Consider the following 16,993-nt stretch of genomic DNA (forward strand, 5'->3'; position numbering starts at 1 on the left):
GATGATGCTGGCTTCATAGAAGGAGCTTAGAAGTGTTCCTTCCTCTTGAGTTTTCTGGAATAGCCTGAGGAGGATAGGTTTTAGTTCTTCCTTGAATGTTTGGTAAAACTCCCCTGTAAAGCCGTCTGGCCCCAGGCTTTTGTTTGCTGGAAGCTTTTTATGACTGCTTCAATTTCTTCCATAGTTATTGGACTATTGAGATGTTTAGATTCTTCCTGATTGAGTTTTGGAAGGTTATATTTTTCTAGGAATATGTCCATTTCCTCCAGGTTGTCCAGTTTGTTGGAATAGAGTTGTTCATAGTAATTTTTAACAATCCTTTGTATTTCTGTGGGGTCTGTTGTTATTTCTCCTCTTTTATTTCTGATTTTGTTTATTTGGGTCCTCTCTCTTTGCTTCTTGGTGAGCCTGGCTAGAGGTTCATCAATCTTGTTTATCCTTTTAAAGAACCAGCTCTTGGTTTTGTTGATCTTTTGGTCTCTATGTCGTTTATCTCCACTCTGATCTTTATGATTTCCTTCCTTCTGCTTACACTGGGCTTTTCTTGTTGCTCTATTTCTAACTCTTTGAGTTGTAGGGTTAGGTAATTTATTACCATTGTTTCTTTTTTTTTTTTGCAGTAGGCTTGTAGAGCTCTGAAGTTCCCTCTCAAGACTGCTTTCGTTGTGTCCCATAGATTTTGGATTGTTGTGTTTTCATTGTCATTTGTTGCCATGATGTTTTTTATTTCTTCCTTGATCTCTCTGGTAACGCACTCATTGTTTAATAGCATGCTGTTTAGTCTCCATGTGTTTGATTTTTTTTGGATTGTTTTTATTGTAGTTGATTTCCAGTTTTATGCCACTGTGATCTGAGAAGATGCTTGATATGATTTCTATCTTCTTGAATTTGAAGAGACTTTGCCTATGAACCAACATTTGATCTATCTTTGAAAATGACCCATGTGCACTTGAGAAGAATGTATATTCTGTGGCTTTGGGGTGAAATGTTCTGAAGATGTCAATTAATTCCATCTGGTCTAGTGAGTCATTTAGGATTGATGTTTCTTTGCTGATTTTTTGTTTAGAGGATTTGTCCAATGGTGATAGTGGGGTATTAAAGTCTCCTACTATGATTGTATTGCTGTCAATCTCTCCTTTGATATCCTTCAGGAGTTTTTTTTATGTATTTGGGTGCTCCTGTATTGGGTGCGATATGTTTACCAGAGTTATTTTTTCTTGTTGGATTGCTCCCTTTAGTATTATGAAGTGGCCTTCCTTATCTCTTGTTATGTCCTTCACTTTGAGATCTAATTTGTCAGATATAAGTATTGCTACCCCAGCTTTTTTTTTCAGTTCTATTGGCCTGAAAAACCTTTTTCCATCCCTTCACCCTCAGTCTCTGTGTGTCTTTTTTTCTAAGGTGGGTTTTTTGTAGACAGCAGATATATGGGTCTTGTTTTCTTATTTAATCCATTACCTGATGTTTTTTGATTGGGGCATTTAATTCATTTACATTTAAAGTTATTATTGATAGGTACTTATTTGTCGACATTTTTATTCTTTATCCCTGTGTTCCTTCTTCGCTTCCTATATATTTTTTTTTTTTTTTTTTTTTTTTTTTACATCAGACCCTTAGCATTTCTTGCATTGCTCGTTTGGTGGTAATAAATTCCCTTAGTCCTTTTTTGTCTGTGAAGCTCCTGATTTTACCTTCAATTTTGATTGATAGCCTTGCTGGGTACAGTATTCTTGGATTCAGACCCTTCCTTTGCATGACTTTGTATATTTCATTCCATTCCCCTCTGGCCTGATGAGTTTCTGTTGAGAAATCAGTTGCTAGTCTGATGGGGGTTCCTTTGTATGTAACTTTCTGTCTCTCTCCAGCCGCTTTTAAAATTCTTACTTTGTCGTTGGTGTTTGCCAATTTAATTATAATGTGCCTTGCTGTCGGTCTTTTGGGGTTCATTTTGCTTGGGACTCTGTGAGCTTCTTGGATTTGTGTGGTTTTTTTCTTCCCTATATCAGGGAAGTTTTCTGTCATTATTTCTTCAAACAGGTTTTCTATTACTTGCTCAGTTTCCTCTCCTTCTGGAACCCCTGTTATGTGGATGTTTTGTTTCGTGTTGTCCCAATGTTCCCTTAGGCTTTCCTCCTGCTTTTTAATTTTATTTTCTAGAAGCTGCTCTACTTGGGTATTTTTTCTTACCTTGTCTTCTAGCTCACTGATGCGATCCTCTGCTTCTTCTAGTCTATTCTTGATGCTTTCTATTGAGTTCTTTACAGCAGTGATGTAATTTTTCATTTCCTCTTGGTTCTTACTCATATGTCGAATTTGTCTTCCATTCTTTTCAGCCACCTTATGACCATTTCTCTGAATTCTTTCTCTGACAGGTTGCTTGCCTCCATTTCATTTACTTCATTTTCTGGTGATGCCTGTTTTCTTTCTTTCTTTTTTTAAAAAAATATATTTTATTGAATTTTTTACAGAGAGGAAGGGAGAGGGATAGAGAGTTAGAAACGTTGATGAGAGAGAAACATCGATCAGCTCCCTCCTGCACACCCCCTACTGGGGATGTACCTGCCACCAAGGTACATGCCCTTGACTGGAATTGAACCTGGGACCCTTCAGTCTGCAGTCTGACGCTCTATCCACTGAGCCAAACTGGTTAGGACTGCTTTTCTTTCATATGCAGGCTCTTTCTTTGTTTCCCCATGGTCTCTCTTCTCTGGATGTCTGGTTATGCAGTTCTCTCTCTCCTTATCCCAGGCGAAATCTGACCTTTCCTTGGTGGAGTGTAGAGATCCTCTGAATCCGTGTGTTTGGGCCAATTGGGGACCAGTGTTCTGGGGTTCGCAGCTGTTCAGTGGGTGCCACAGTTGTAGATTTTCAGGCTTCCAATAACATCCACTTTCCCCTTCAAGATGGTGCTGTCTCCGCATCTGATCTGGTGGCTGCCCAGTCAGGGGAACCCCATCCAACAGTCCCCCACCTTCTCCTGGATTATAGCTGTCCCTTAACTCGCCAATAAACACTCCTCGTGCGACCCTCAGCTGTTCTTTCTTTCTGCTCCGGGACAAGGCTCGGGACATGTCTGTCCATTCCGCTGCCATTTATTTGGTCCTCTCACAGGCTGTCTTCAGGTTCCTGAGGTCCCTGGCACATATCATGTCTGGCAAAATGTATGATGTGTGTCCATAGAGCATCTGGCACAAGGCAAATGGGATCAGAGACAACTGCACCTCCTGCAGATGGTCTGAGGTGTCACCTTGTGCTCTGGTGGAAGGAGGGCAGAGTGGACTGGAGCTGTGTGAGCAGAAGCCAAGATTCCAAAATAATTTTTTTATGCCTGCAGACACCTCCTATCCAGTTGGGAGATGATTCAGGACTGAGTTAAATTTCTCTGCATTTTAGAGGAGAAAGAAGCCATTTTGGTTAGGAGAGAGACAGAAGTGGCCAAGGGTGAGAATAGAGGTAGTTGAGACAGAAATACAGAAGGGGCATTATTAACAGGTTTTCCTATGATATGTGTAATAGGAAATCCACTCATTGTCCTTACATATGATTTGGAGTAGAGAATTTTTACAGATCAAAGCATTTGTGTAAGAGAATTCTCATGGTGGTGTGGAGTTAAGAAGTGTTTAGTTCTATTTTACAAAGGGCTTTGGATTAAAAGAGAGAAACTCTTGCAGAATTTAGGTGAGAAACACAAGCCAACTCACACATAGGTGAAGAGTAGCAGCTGATGTGTGCTTACAAGGTATTACCTACTTTAATCCTCCTAATAGCCCTAGGAGGCCAGTACTATGCTTACTCCCACCTGGCATATAAGAAAAGATAAGCACAAGGAGGTTGAATGACATGCTCCAGTTCTCACGTGCACAGTGGAAGAGCCTGGATCTGATTCCAGAGGTCTGTGTCACAGTCTTTACCCTTCCCCTGCCTTACAGCCCCACTATCAGGGTGGTGTGTCTGGCACACATGAGGGGTGGTGCTGCAGGAAGCAAGTAACTCTCAGGGACTAATCTAACATGGGAACTCATTTGTGTGTTTTATTAAACTAGAATTAGCAAATTTCACAAATAACAAAGAAGTGGGTGGAATCCAGCTGAGAACAGACCAGAGATGCCAAGAGCTGCTTCTTGCCTCTGGACAAACCCAGTAAGTCAATTCTTGCCAGGTTCAGCCAGCACAGGCTCACCCAGTAGAATTGAACCCGCTACCCCTCATTCTCTGGGCGCCGCTCTAACCACTGAGTCAAACCTCCTATGGCTTGTCTCCCTTTTTAAACACAAAACTCAATAATGATTACTAGATCTGTCTGGGCTTTGTCTTTTTTTCTTTGTTGTTATTGTTCACTATTGTATCCTTAGCATTGAGCACATGTCCCTCAGAGACCATCTGTTATAATATCATCCATTAACACAGGAAGATGCTGAGGCTGAATTAGCCAAAGGATTTCCCTGAGATCACAGGGTGAACAGTAGGTCCAATGCGAGCCCTGGTCTCCTAGAGCCCAGACTGAGGCTTTACCACTGTTCTCTGCCTCATTGTGTGATGAGCACCTGAGTAAAGTCTTCATGTGAGCTCAGAACATGAGAGAACTGCAGGGGTGCACAAAATGCTAGTTGGTTGAAATACCCATTTCCTTCTCTCTCACATAATAGTTCTGTGAGTTTTTGACAAGAAAATGGATTCTAATTCCAGTTTCCATTTCTGTTTGATGTGACCAGGTGGTAGCCAATGGAAGGTGAGCACAAGTGATATAACCAATTTTAGGTTGTGCTTTTCCTTCCCCCTCTTCTCTGGATGGAATGCTGATGAGTCTGGGAGCCCCGCATGAGAATGAAGTCACCTCTCTAGGGATGGGGAGCAGTGATTTGAAAGAGCACAGGTGTCTAATGCCTTGAAATCACCTGTCCACTTCTAGTAACCTCTCATACATTACTTTCTAGGGCTACCAAAATCATCAATTTAAACTGTTAAAAATATTTGCATACAACCACCTTTTAAAATTATATACAAGCCATCCTCAAGACATTTATGATTAGAGGTATTATTTCAAAGAAGTGACACCCAGTAGGGGGGTGCCAACAGATAAAATAAATGAGATGTAATGACAAGTTAATCTAGTCACAGTGAGAGTGAAAAAAGTCCCAGGAAAAGCAACTTAGAAGAGGCTATAAGAAAAATGGATTCCCTTCATTTGACGTCAAATTTCATTTCCAGCTTCTCTACCTTCCGCTGCATCCTGGGAGGACAAATCTCTTTGCATCACCACTGGGCTCCCTTTTTCTCTGGCTCCTGGTTGCTCTCAGGAAAGGGTGACACTGACAGCTGATTGGAGGGCAGGAGGAGGGTGACTGAGGTTTAACTACCTGCCTCTCTTCTGTCAGGCTGTGAGTTTGCCATGGTGGTGTTACTCTACCTAAGGGAATAGCCCCTGGCTGTGGGCCTTTTTTTCTGTCATAGTGAACACCACCGCTATAGCCACAGCCCTCCCTGTGTTCTGGCAACTTATCTTTTCCTTTACACTTCAAGATGTGTAAGGGCAATAGCTCCCTATTATGACTAATCTTTAGGTGTCTCATCCTGTTCACCCTTTGTACAGTCTTTTATTAAACTCCCTTCAATTGCCCTATTTATTTGTGCCTTGTGTTTTTGGCTGGGACAGGGAAGATACCTACATATAACAAACAAACTCATAGAATAGCAAGGTAATGTGTGAAATCTGAGGTAAATAACCACAATTTAGGTTTGAAAACAATGTCTGTGAAGCAGAAAGGACCTGGGTCCTTCACAGCCTAAGCTACCAGCACCCAAATCTTCCCCGAGGGAGCTTCATGTCTCTGGACTCTCCTTCATGGGTGCCCAAGGCTCCTTGCATGCTACACCCCAAGATGCAGTGGTGACCATGTGGACTAAGAGGGAGAAAACAAAATTGCCTTTGCAAGAAGATAGTTCTGAGCCAACTCTTACCTGAGCACCATCTTCTAGTTGAAAGTGGTGATTAGAAAAAGAGGAGCTTTCCAGGGAGTGCTGAACACCAGAGAATGCTCTCTTACCCTTGGAAAGGAGGTGTCTGCAGGAGCAGGAGTGGAAACTGATGACCACGAGAGGCTTATCAATATGCTGAGCAGCCCCTGTGACTTCCTGTCCAAGGGGCCCTGGCAAATGAAATTTTGGATATGTGAGACAAGGACCTCAGGAGATGTTCCTCACTTGCCCTGAGTCCAATGACTTATCTCTTCCTCGCTCCATTTTCCCCATGTGATCCCTGTCCTGTGAAGAATGTTTAAATTGGATCCTGTCACTGTCAGTAGTGAGCCTGTGCAGGAAGCCCACCCAACAGGCAGTGTGAGCTTCCATAGCTAAAGAAGAGTTTGCTTGGCATTCAGGGCCCTGCATGGCCTGGCTCATCTAATCTGTTTCTACTTACTTCCAGAAGTAATCCTATCTAATAAAGAGGTAATATGCAAATTGACCATCACTGCAACACAGAAGATGGCCACCCCCATATGGCCAAAGATGGCCACTCCCATGTGAACATAAGATGGCCGCCACAAGATGGCCAGCAGGGGAGGGCAGATGTGGGTGATCAGGCCAGCAGGGGAGGGCAGTTGAGGGGGGGACCAGGCCTGCAGGGAGGGCAGTTAGGGGTGACTGGGCTGGCAGAGGAGGGCAGTTGGGGGCAATCAGGCCTGCAGGGGAGGGCAGTTAGGGGTGACCAGGCCTGCAGGGGAGGGCAGTTGGGGGGAACCAGGCCTGCAAGGGAGGGAAGTTAGGGGCAACTATGCCTGCAGTGAAGAGCAGTTCAGGTTTACCAGGCTGGCAGGTGGGGGCAGTAAGGGGTGACCTGGCTGGCAAAGGAGGGCTGTCAGGGGCGACCAGGCCTGCAGGACAGTTGAGGGGGACCCAGGCCTGCAGGGGAGGGCAGTTGGGGGGGACCAGCCTTGCGGGGGAGGGCAGCTGGGGGGGAACCAGGCCTGCAGGGGAAGGCAGTTGGGGGTGACCAGGCCGGCAGGGGAGGGCAATTCAGGGTGACTGGGCTGGCAGGGGAGGCCAGTTGGGGCGGACCAGGCCTGCAGAGGAGGGTAGTTGGGGGGGGGGGTGGACCAGCCTGCAGGGGAGGGTTGTTGCGGGCAACCAGGCCGGCAGGGGAGGGGCAGTTAGGGGCGACCAGGCTGGCAGGGGAGGCCAGTTGGGGGGGACCAGGACTGCAGGGGAGGGCAGTTGGTGGGGGACCAGCCTGCAGGGGAGGGCAGTTGTGAGGGACCAGGCCTGCAGGGGAGTGCAGTTGGGGGAACCAGGCCTGCAGGCAAGGGCTGTTGCAGGCGAACCAGGCCAGCAGGGGAGGGCAGTTAGGGGCAATCGGGCTGGCAGGCAGGTGAGCGGTTGGGAGCCAGCAGTCCTGGATTGTGAGAGGGATGTCTGACTGCCCGTTTAGGCCCGATCCCACCAGGCAGTCGGACATCCCTTGAGGGGTCCCAGATTAGAGAGGGTGCAGGCTGGGCTGAGGGACACCCCCCCTGTGCACGAATTTCCTGCACCAGGCCTCTAGTATATGCATAATAGTTTATATCACAGGACACCATAGTGTGTAAAATTAAATGTAAAGTCCTTCCTAATCTCATTTCTCTCTAGTAAGCAATGTTTACAATTTCCATTATAACTGTTTTACAAGTTATTTTATAGCTTTTAATTATAAAACTACATTTCTATTTTTGATTTATCAACATCAACAACTGTGTATATTGTGTTCCTTTTTAAAAGATAAGAAGGAATTTAGTGGACAAAAATGGCATGGGAGTAAGTGGAAGCTACACTGACATGCTCCCAGGACCAAACTGGAATTACAACTAAAATAAAAAACAAAACCCTGAATAATCAAGTGAAGACTAGATGGAGGGACCCCTGGTAACCAAGGATGGAAAATGGACACTGCATAGAGACTGGTAGAAAGGGTGGAGACAGGAAAGGGAGGGCCAGGCTCCCATAGACAGAAGCTGAAATTCTAGAAAGATATCTGAGCTGTGGGGTGTTGCCAGTGAGAACTCCTCCCCAAGCTGGGCCCCCAGCAGAGAGGACCAGAACTGAGAAAGGTGCCCATGTAACATCTGGCTGTGTAAAGCAACAGGGTTGCTGTCTGGAAATGCAGACACCCTGTTACAGGGCCAATGCACAAAATTTTGTTTGTAGCCATTCACCTTGTGCTCTGGCAGAGGGAGAGCAGAGTGTACTGGAGCTGTGTGAACCAAATCCAGCATTAGGGATTTTGGGTTTAGAGCTTGAAAGGCAGGCACCCTGGTTTCCTGTGCTGAGTCATTCCTTCACACTGCAGAGGTCATCTCTTTCAGGTAGACCTTTGTTATCTAGGTAGTTATTACCTGGCTGGGAAGACAGTTGTCCCACCCTACTGCAAAACCCTTCACCCCATGGAGTGGAGTTTCTGAGGTCCATTAAGAGACTGAGAATAGCAATTTGCCTCCAGGTAGAAGCACTGAAGGAAAACCACTCGCCACACTGTGGCAATTGCCTGAGGGATACTCAAGACTTTATCCAATCAGTGTGCAGGCAGAGGCAGGTCTCTGGAGGCTTTGAGTCTTTGCCTGATATAATTAGTCAGAAAGAGGGTTTGGCACTGTCCTGCACTAGCTATTGGGAGGCATAGCAGATTTACCCAATACATAGTCACAAATCCAAACAGGCAGCCAAAATGGGGAAACAAAAAACCATCTCCCAAATGAAAATACAAGAGAATTCTCCAGAAGAAGAAATAAATGAAATGGAGATAAGAAATTTATCTGATACAGAGTTCAGAATAATGATGGTAAAGATGCTCAACAGCATGAAAAAACATATAGTAACTATGAAAAAACAACAACAACCAGTCAGAAATAAAGAATGACATAGCATAAATAAAGAACACATTGGAAAGCATACAAAGCAGATTAGGGGAAGCTGAAGAGCCAAAACATATAAGGAAGTCATACAACATAGCAAAAGGAAGACAAACAATCCAAATGAAAAAATGGGCAAAGGACCTAAATAGACACTTCTCCAAAGTGGACATACAGATAGCCAAGAGACATCTGAAAAAATGCTCAAAGTCACTGATCATCAGAGAGATGCAAATTAAAATGACAATGATGTATTGCCTCATATCTGTAAGAATGTCCACTATCAACAAAGCAACAAATGACAAGCTCTGACAAGGATGTGGAGAAAAGGGAACCCTTATACATGGCTGGTGGGAATGCAGACTGGTGCAGCCATTACGGAAAAACAGTATGGAGTTTCCTCAAAAAGTTAAATATGGAATTGCCATTTGACCCAGTGATCCCACTTTTAGGAATATATCCTAAGAAACACAAAACACCAATCAGAAAGAAGGTATGCACCCCTATGATCATAGCAGCACAATTTACAATAGCTAAGATCTGGAACTAGCCAGAGTGTCCATCAGTAGATGAGTGGATACACAGTTGTTGATGTTGATAAATCAAACATGAGTGGATAAAAAATACATTTATACCATGGTATACTATGCAGCAGTAGAAGAATAGAAGAATCTCTTACCCTTTGAGACAGCATGGAGGGACCTGTAGAGTATCAGGTTACGTGAAATAAGTCAGTCAGAGAAAGACATGTATCACATGATTGCACTCAAAATATGGACTCTAAGTAACAAAATAAACTGATGTCGAAGTGGGTCCAGAGACATGGAAGCATGGAACAGAGTGCAGAATCTCTGAGGGAAGGCGGGAGGAAGGTGGGTGGGTGGGAGGTAATCAACCAAAGACCTTGTATGCCTAACCCATGAACACAGACAATAGGGTGGTGAAGGCCTGAGCGGGAGGGGAGGCATGATGGGGTCAAATGGGGCAAAAAGGGAACATTTGTAATACTATCAACAATAAAACTAAAAATAATATATCCATATGTGTGCATCAATTTCAATAAATGTGCCACATTAATGGAAGATGTTAGTAATAAGATAAACTATGTGGGGAATTAGGAATGGGGGTAGGAGGAGTTATAGAAATCTTCTGTACTTTCTGTACTATTTTTCTTAAAAAGTGCTCTAAAATATAAAAGCTATTAAAATGAATAAGCAAACCAGCAACTGAATATTTACAATATACATAACTAACCAAAGCCCCATTCTGCATATATCAAAACTCCTACAAATAATGAAAAAGAGCAACACTTAATAAAAATTGGCAAAACTCAAAAAATACAAGTAACCAACAAGCTCATGAAAGGATGCTCATGCTTGCAAAGGTTGAAAATGGTGAAAACAATGCACCTAAAGAGGGTGACTCAAATCTGGCAATGGGGATTTAGCAGAGACTTGACTTGAAAATCACCATATGTTCATTCATAAGTTCACTTATTCAATCAACATTTATTATGCTAAGGAGCCAGTCTAAGGCCTGCCAAAATCATCAAAGACTGCTCACAGGGGCCCGATTGAACTTTAGTTCGTTTAATTTATAGAGACATTGTAGGAGAATGACCACAAAAACTTGTCAAAAATGTAATGTTCATTTAGCTTCTGTCAAGTGCAGTGATGAAAGAAATTTGGACTTTTCCTGCACTTCATTCATCTTCTGCTGTAGATGAGATTCTGTAAATGTGAGAGCAGTCCTGGACTCTAGAGATGGCAAAGCTCCCATGGGGATGGGGTGAAGGCCCTGGGTGAGGCAGTCCTGGGACATTGCACTCTGTGTTTGTTTAACAGGCACTGTCTCACTTCAACCTCAGGAGCTGGATTATTATGTTAATTGTTTTAATTCAGGGGCCCAGAGGGCAAACACAGTGAGAAAACCAATCAAATGAGAGGGACAAAGCTGGCTTTCAAAGTCACACCTGTCTGAACAAAGCAAGACTCTGAATCAGGACACCAGACTTCCTGATATGAACAGGGTTTCCCCAGGAAAGCTTTCTCCAGGTTCATCCACCTCAGGAGTGTCCTGCAGAGCCCTCTGGAGCATCAGCCTCAGGGCATGTCTCTGCTTCCACCATCGCTTCCTGAAGGAGCCAAGGAAGAAATAAACGATGTGGTTGGCACAGCTGTTGACACAGAACAGGAGAACTGCCACCAAGAAATGAGGAACGAAGGCATCAAAATCTTCTTGAAACCAGATTAAGAGGAACCAGTGGATGCCAAAGGGCAGGCCACAGAGGAGGAAGACCAGCACTGTGAGCACTATGGTCGCGTAGAGCCTGGTTAGCGGCACCCGGTGGGAGCCACACAAGTCTGGTCATCAGGGCCAGGCTGGACCCAGTGAGAAGCACAAATAACAAAATCAGCCACGCCACAGTGATGAAATCCAACACTGGACACCAAACATGATGCATTTTCCTCACCAGGAAGCCACAGTAGTTCCCTTCCAGGATGCTCAGCAGCAGGGACAGGGCCCAGAGCAGGGCACACATGCCCGCTGACCGGTGTCTGGGGCCGCGGCAGTGGTACCACATGGGCCACAGGACAGACATGCAGCGCTCTGTGCTGATGGCGCTGAGAAAGCTCAGGCCTGAGATGTAGGCAAAGACGGACACAGTCGTGAAAAAGTGAGGGATGAATATGGCGATGAGGGAGAAGTTCCTGATGAGTCTCTCCAGGGTATCTATAATACAACAGCAGAGTAAGAGGAAGTCAGCTCCAGCCAGGTTGAGTACGGAGAAGACGTTCCTGCGCATGTGGAAGCCCAGGATCCAGCGCACCACTGTGTTCTCTGCCAGCCCCACCAGAGCCACAGTGACTCTCAGTAATTCCAGGATTAGGAACTCTGTTTTGAAAGTTTGTTCTCTTCCACTTATAGATGTGAGTTGGCTGCTCCAGGCTGTGACAGATGGACTCATGCTCGGGCACCCTCCACTGGTGCCACTGGAACCAAAACAAGACTTGAGCACCAGGTGCCTGATCAGTGAGTCTCATGGCCATCCTGCTACCTGGGAATTACTGTCTGTGTTACAGAGGTGGGAAATGGAGGCTTGCAGAGAATATGATACCAAAGGCTTCACTGCCTTGAAGTCCTGGAACCTGGATTCAAAACCCAGTTCTCTTTGACTCTAGAGTGGGGGCTCTTTCTACTCAACACGGACCCTCTGCTGACATGGAAATATTCTGTAGTCCAAATACCTCCACTCATAGTTGGAGACCATGTCATGTCTGCCGGAGGCAGAGGAGAATAATCTGGATTCTCTTCATTTGACATCAAATTTCATTTCCTGCTTCTCTACCCTCCTATGTGTACTGGGAGGACATGTCTATTTCCCTCACCACTGGGCTCACCTCTGGCTCCTGGTTGCTCTCAGGAAGGATAGACACTGGCAGGTGGTGAGAAGGCAGGAGGAGGGCAGGTTTCCACTCCCTGGTTCTCTGAGGTCAGGCTATGAGTTGGCCATGATGGTGTTACTCTACCTAAGGACATAGCCCCTATCTGGTTGCCTTTCTTATGGTCAAAATGACAACCATCACTACAGCCACAGCCCTCCCTGTGTTCTGGTAACTTATCTTTCCCTTTACCCTTCAGCAGTAGCTCCCTATTATGACTTATCTTTAGAGTCCTCTCTAGCTTTATCAATTTCCCTTAGTCCTGCTCACCCCTTTGTACATATTCCCTTTATTAAACTCTCTTCAATTACTCATTAGTTTGTGCCTTGTGTTTTTTACTGGGACAAGAAAGATACACACATATAACAAACAAATCCATTGAACAGTAAGCTAATGTGTAAAAGCTGAGATATTAACAAACAATTCAGATTTGAAAACAATGTCTGTGAAGCAGAAAGGACTTGGGTCCTTCACAGCCTAAGCTACCAACATCCACAGCTTCCCTGAGGGAGCTTCAAGTCTCTGAACTCTCCTTCATGGGTGCCCATGGCTCCTTGCACACTGCACCACAAGATGCAGTCATGACCTTGTGGACTAAGAGGGAGAAAACAAAACTGCCTTTGAGAGAAGGTAGTTCTGGACCAACTCTTACCTGAGCACCATCTTCTAGTTGAAGGTGGTGAGTAGAAGAGGAGCTTTCCAAGGAGTGCTGAACATCAGAGAATGCTCTCCTACCCCTGGATAGGAGGTGTCTGCAGGAGCAGGAGTGGAACCTGGTGACCAAGAGAGGCTTATCAAGATGGTGGGCGGCCCCTGTGACTTCCTGCCAAAGGGGCACTGGCAAGTGAGATTCTGGAGATGTGAGACAAGGGCCTCATGAGATGCTTCTCACTTGTCCTGAGTCTAATGACTTATCTCTTCCTCTCTCCATCTTACCCCATCTGGTCCCCCTCCTGTGAGGAATGGCTGAGCTGCAGCATGTCACTGCCCACTGTGGGCATGTGCAGGAAGCCCACCCAACAGCCAACATGAGCTTCCATAGTTAAAGAAGAGTTTGCTTGGTATTCCTGCATGTCCTGCCTCATCTGATCTGTTTCCATTTACTCCCAGGAGTAATGTATGCACATTAACATATTTCAGAGGACACCAGAGTATGTAAAATGAAATGTAAAGTCTTTCTTAATCTCATCTCCCAATAGCAACTGATGTTTGCACTCCCCATTTTTAACTCCTTTACAAGTTATTTTATAGCTTTGCATAATAAACTACATTTCTAGTTTTGAGATATCAATATCAACAACTGTATATTGTGTTTATTTATAAAAGATAAGGAATTTAGCACACCACATGCACTACTAGTAACCCCTCTCTCTCTCCTCACGACATTTGTTAACTAGATTATTTTCACATGATGTGGGGACACCCAGTGTTTTCAGCTTTAGCTCCTATGACTTCCTTTCATGTGCCCATGCTGCAGCCAAATTGAGTTACATGGCATTTCCTTAAAAAGTTAACTATGAAGCATTTGAAACAATGAGAGATACTTATTCACTCATTTCTGTGTTTACCCAATTCTACTAGTACTGTGTGCCTATATTGTGCCAGGCATTGATCCATGCAGGGAAGCTACAGCGATGAATACACACAAAACTATGTTGGTACATTCCAGATGAGCTGGGTGAGCTCACCCTGGGAAAGAGTGTTGATGGAGAAGAGTTTTGAGACTCAGCATTAGGGCCTCCACCCTCTTGGGAGAAGAGGTTGGCCCAGCTACTGAGAAAGACGCAGCTACTGAAGGAGGTGTAAAGGAGGAGAGCACAGTATCCTGAGGATGAACTGAGAAAATGATTGTGAACATGGGAGTGAGCAATAGCTTCAATCCAACTTGAGAGACCGAGTAAGATGAAGACTAAGAATTAAATTTGGGACATGCAGTATAGAGTCATTGCCGATCATGACAGGCATGGTTCCAGGGGATGGTGAGGCTGGAAGATTGCAAGAGTTGGCTTAGGAGAGAATGGCAGGATAATATCCCTGGCAAATCCCAGAGAATCAACTGACAATCACGATAGTGAAAGACAGATCAGAAAAATGGCTGGAATAAAATTCCTCTAAAGATGTTAAAGCTTCTCACATATTAAAAAAGATTAGAACATATAATAAAATGCAACCTCAACTACATCTGGAGAAAATAGAAAGGTGTGAGAACTGTGCCACTCTCACAGATAGTAGAGGCTATTCTAAAGCGTTAGTGAAAACAACCATGTTGTGTTAATATACAAACTGGCAGAGAGATCGACAGAGCTTGGTAGAAAGTCTCAGGAATTAAAATATGTGCACATGGAGTCAGTTTGTGCTGAGAGGGCTATTTAAGAATGGAAGGCCTGACCCGGCCAGTGTAGCTCAGTGGTTGAGCATCAACCTATGAACCAGAAGATCACAGTTTGATTCCGTGGTCAGGGCACATGCCCATGTTGCAGGCTTGATCCCCAGTAAGGGGTGTGCAGAAGGCAGCCAATCAGTGATTCTCACTCATCATTAATGCTTCTATCTCTCCCTCTCCTCACTGAAAAAAAAAGAAAAAAAAAAAGAATTGAAGGCCTGGAGGTAAACTATTTAATGAATGTTATGGGCAACTGGGAAGCCATTTAGAGTAAAACATAGCAGGCATTGTACTTCACATGTTACACCCTTTTACATTTCAAATGGATTGCATATTAAATATGAACAAGAATTAAAAGAGAACATGAGAAAATTCTTTAGTAACCTTTGATCGGGGAAGATCTTTCTAACCATGACACAAAAGTCAGAAACCATAAGTGAAAATAATGATTTAAAAAAACTATGAAAATAATTTTCCTGCGTTGCCAGCATCAGCAAGTCAAACAACAATCTGGAAAAATATGTATAATGCATACGTTGGACAAAATCCTATATAATGAAAGCCTAATATGCAAATTGTCCCCTTGACAGCGAGTACGACTGCTTGCTATGACGTACGCTGACCACCAGGGGGCGGCGTGGAACATGGCGGGCATCAGTGATGCAGTGCTGGCAATGGGCAGCAGTGGAGGTGCTGCTGGCCCAGTGGCAGTAGTGGGAGGGGGGCACGCAGGGCCTCTGCCCTGCTCCCAGGCACTGAGGGTGTTGGGGAGTAGGGGGAGGCCTGTCCCCCGATTGATCATCCCATAGACTGTGACCAGCAGCCTGCAGGCCCTGATCGCCTGATTGGGGCCTGCCCGGGCTGGGACAGGGAACTGGGGGTGGGTGGCGGCAACCAACCTCCCTTGGCGCCTGGTTGTGGGGGAGGGCTTCGACCTCTTGCTGGCTACCCTGGGGGCAGGGGTGACGGGGACGGAGGTGCAGTGAGAATGCGGGGTGTCTGCCAAGCTCGCTCTCACTCCCCCTGCTACCCTCCCTGGGGACGCCAGGGCTGGCGCACTGGGGAAGCACCCGTGCTCAGGTTTATGTGTTTGTGTGTATGGCTGATTTTACTACATAAGCTTGCACAGATATACGTTGAGTAGGTGCTACTCATCCCAGTGTCAGGGTCTGTTGTCATTCCACTCCACGTGGCCATCACCAGCCAGAGAAAGCCCAGCACATTCAGTGAAACCAAGAAAGTGGGAGTATCCTTATGATGTCATTTGACCTCTGGATTGGCTATGCTGGAGGTAGCTTCTCTTGCAAATTCTCCGTCATTTGAATTAATGACAACCCATTTTTGCTAAAACTAGTCCTATTTGGCTCCGTTTTTTGCTTATACAACCACAAACATATCCATATGAAAGCATGTATCCTGTAGTGCTTTAAGCATCTCAGGACATATTGCTCTCTCTTTGCACTGTGAATGCTTTGAGAATAATGACCATGACTTTGTGTCTCAGTGCCTGGAACAGTATCTGGCCCAATGATCAGCAAATTTCTTTTTAAGTGCACACGTTGAGTCTACAAGCATGAGTGAATTAGTGATTGAATAGATGACGTGGGGAGATGTGGGTTGGGTAGTCATTCTGGGGAGAGAACTTTTAGAGCTTATCTGTCAATAGAAGAGCAAGACAAAATGAAGACAAAGACTATTGGGCAGGATAAAGTCCAGTTTAAAATTTACCCAGCATGTAAGAGGCACAGCCCTTGTAGGAAATGGACTCATCTGTAGTTACCTTAGATTAGTTTCTCACTTCCTGTAAAATTTGGAAATCGGTTTATTGAAAGGATAGGGGAACAGGCCACTGTGATAAGAAGGAAGGTAAAGGCTGGTTAAATTCTTTTCTTCCTATTTCTTTGCCTTTTAGATCAAAGTGCTCTGGTTTAAGCAACAGCCAGGTTTCTCAGAAAATCAGGGGATCGTGGAGACAGGAGTTCTAGGGCTTCTATTGGCTGTGTGGTGAGGGAAGCTTGGAGCCATGTTCACCTGACTGGGGCAAGCCAGCTCCTGCCTCTATCTGGTTCTTCCACTCTATTTGTTCTTTCATTCTGTGTTCTCCTGTCTGTCATCCATTTTGATTTGCTGTCAAAGAACATGAGGTGTAGGTCTGGGGAGATTCTAGAAATAAAAAAAGCTTGGAAAACCAATATTCTAGTTTTCCTGGTTAGAATGTCTTTTTTTCGCAAAGTACCACATAATTTCATTTAACATATGTTTATTGAATGTCTTTGTGCCAGGCACTG

At 44.8% G+C, this 16,993-nt stretch overlaps 1 pseudogene across 1 annotated transcript; it reads right to left on the reverse strand.

Moving 5' to 3' along the window:
* Window positions 1-10,877: 10,877 nt before the first annotated feature.
* LOC308233720 (mas-related G-protein coupled receptor member X2-like) lies at window positions 10,878-11,847 on the reverse strand (annotated as a pseudogene). Its single transcript has one exon. The product of its transcript is annotated as a mas-related G-protein coupled receptor member X2-like (transcript).
* Window positions 11,848-16,993: the final 5,146 nt, after the last annotated feature.

The sequence above is a fragment of the Plecotus auritus genome (assembly GCF_963455305.1).
Source record: "Plecotus auritus genome assembly, chromosome: 9".
Lineage (NCBI taxonomy): Eukaryota > Metazoa > Chordata > Mammalia > Chiroptera > Vespertilionidae > Plecotus > Plecotus auritus.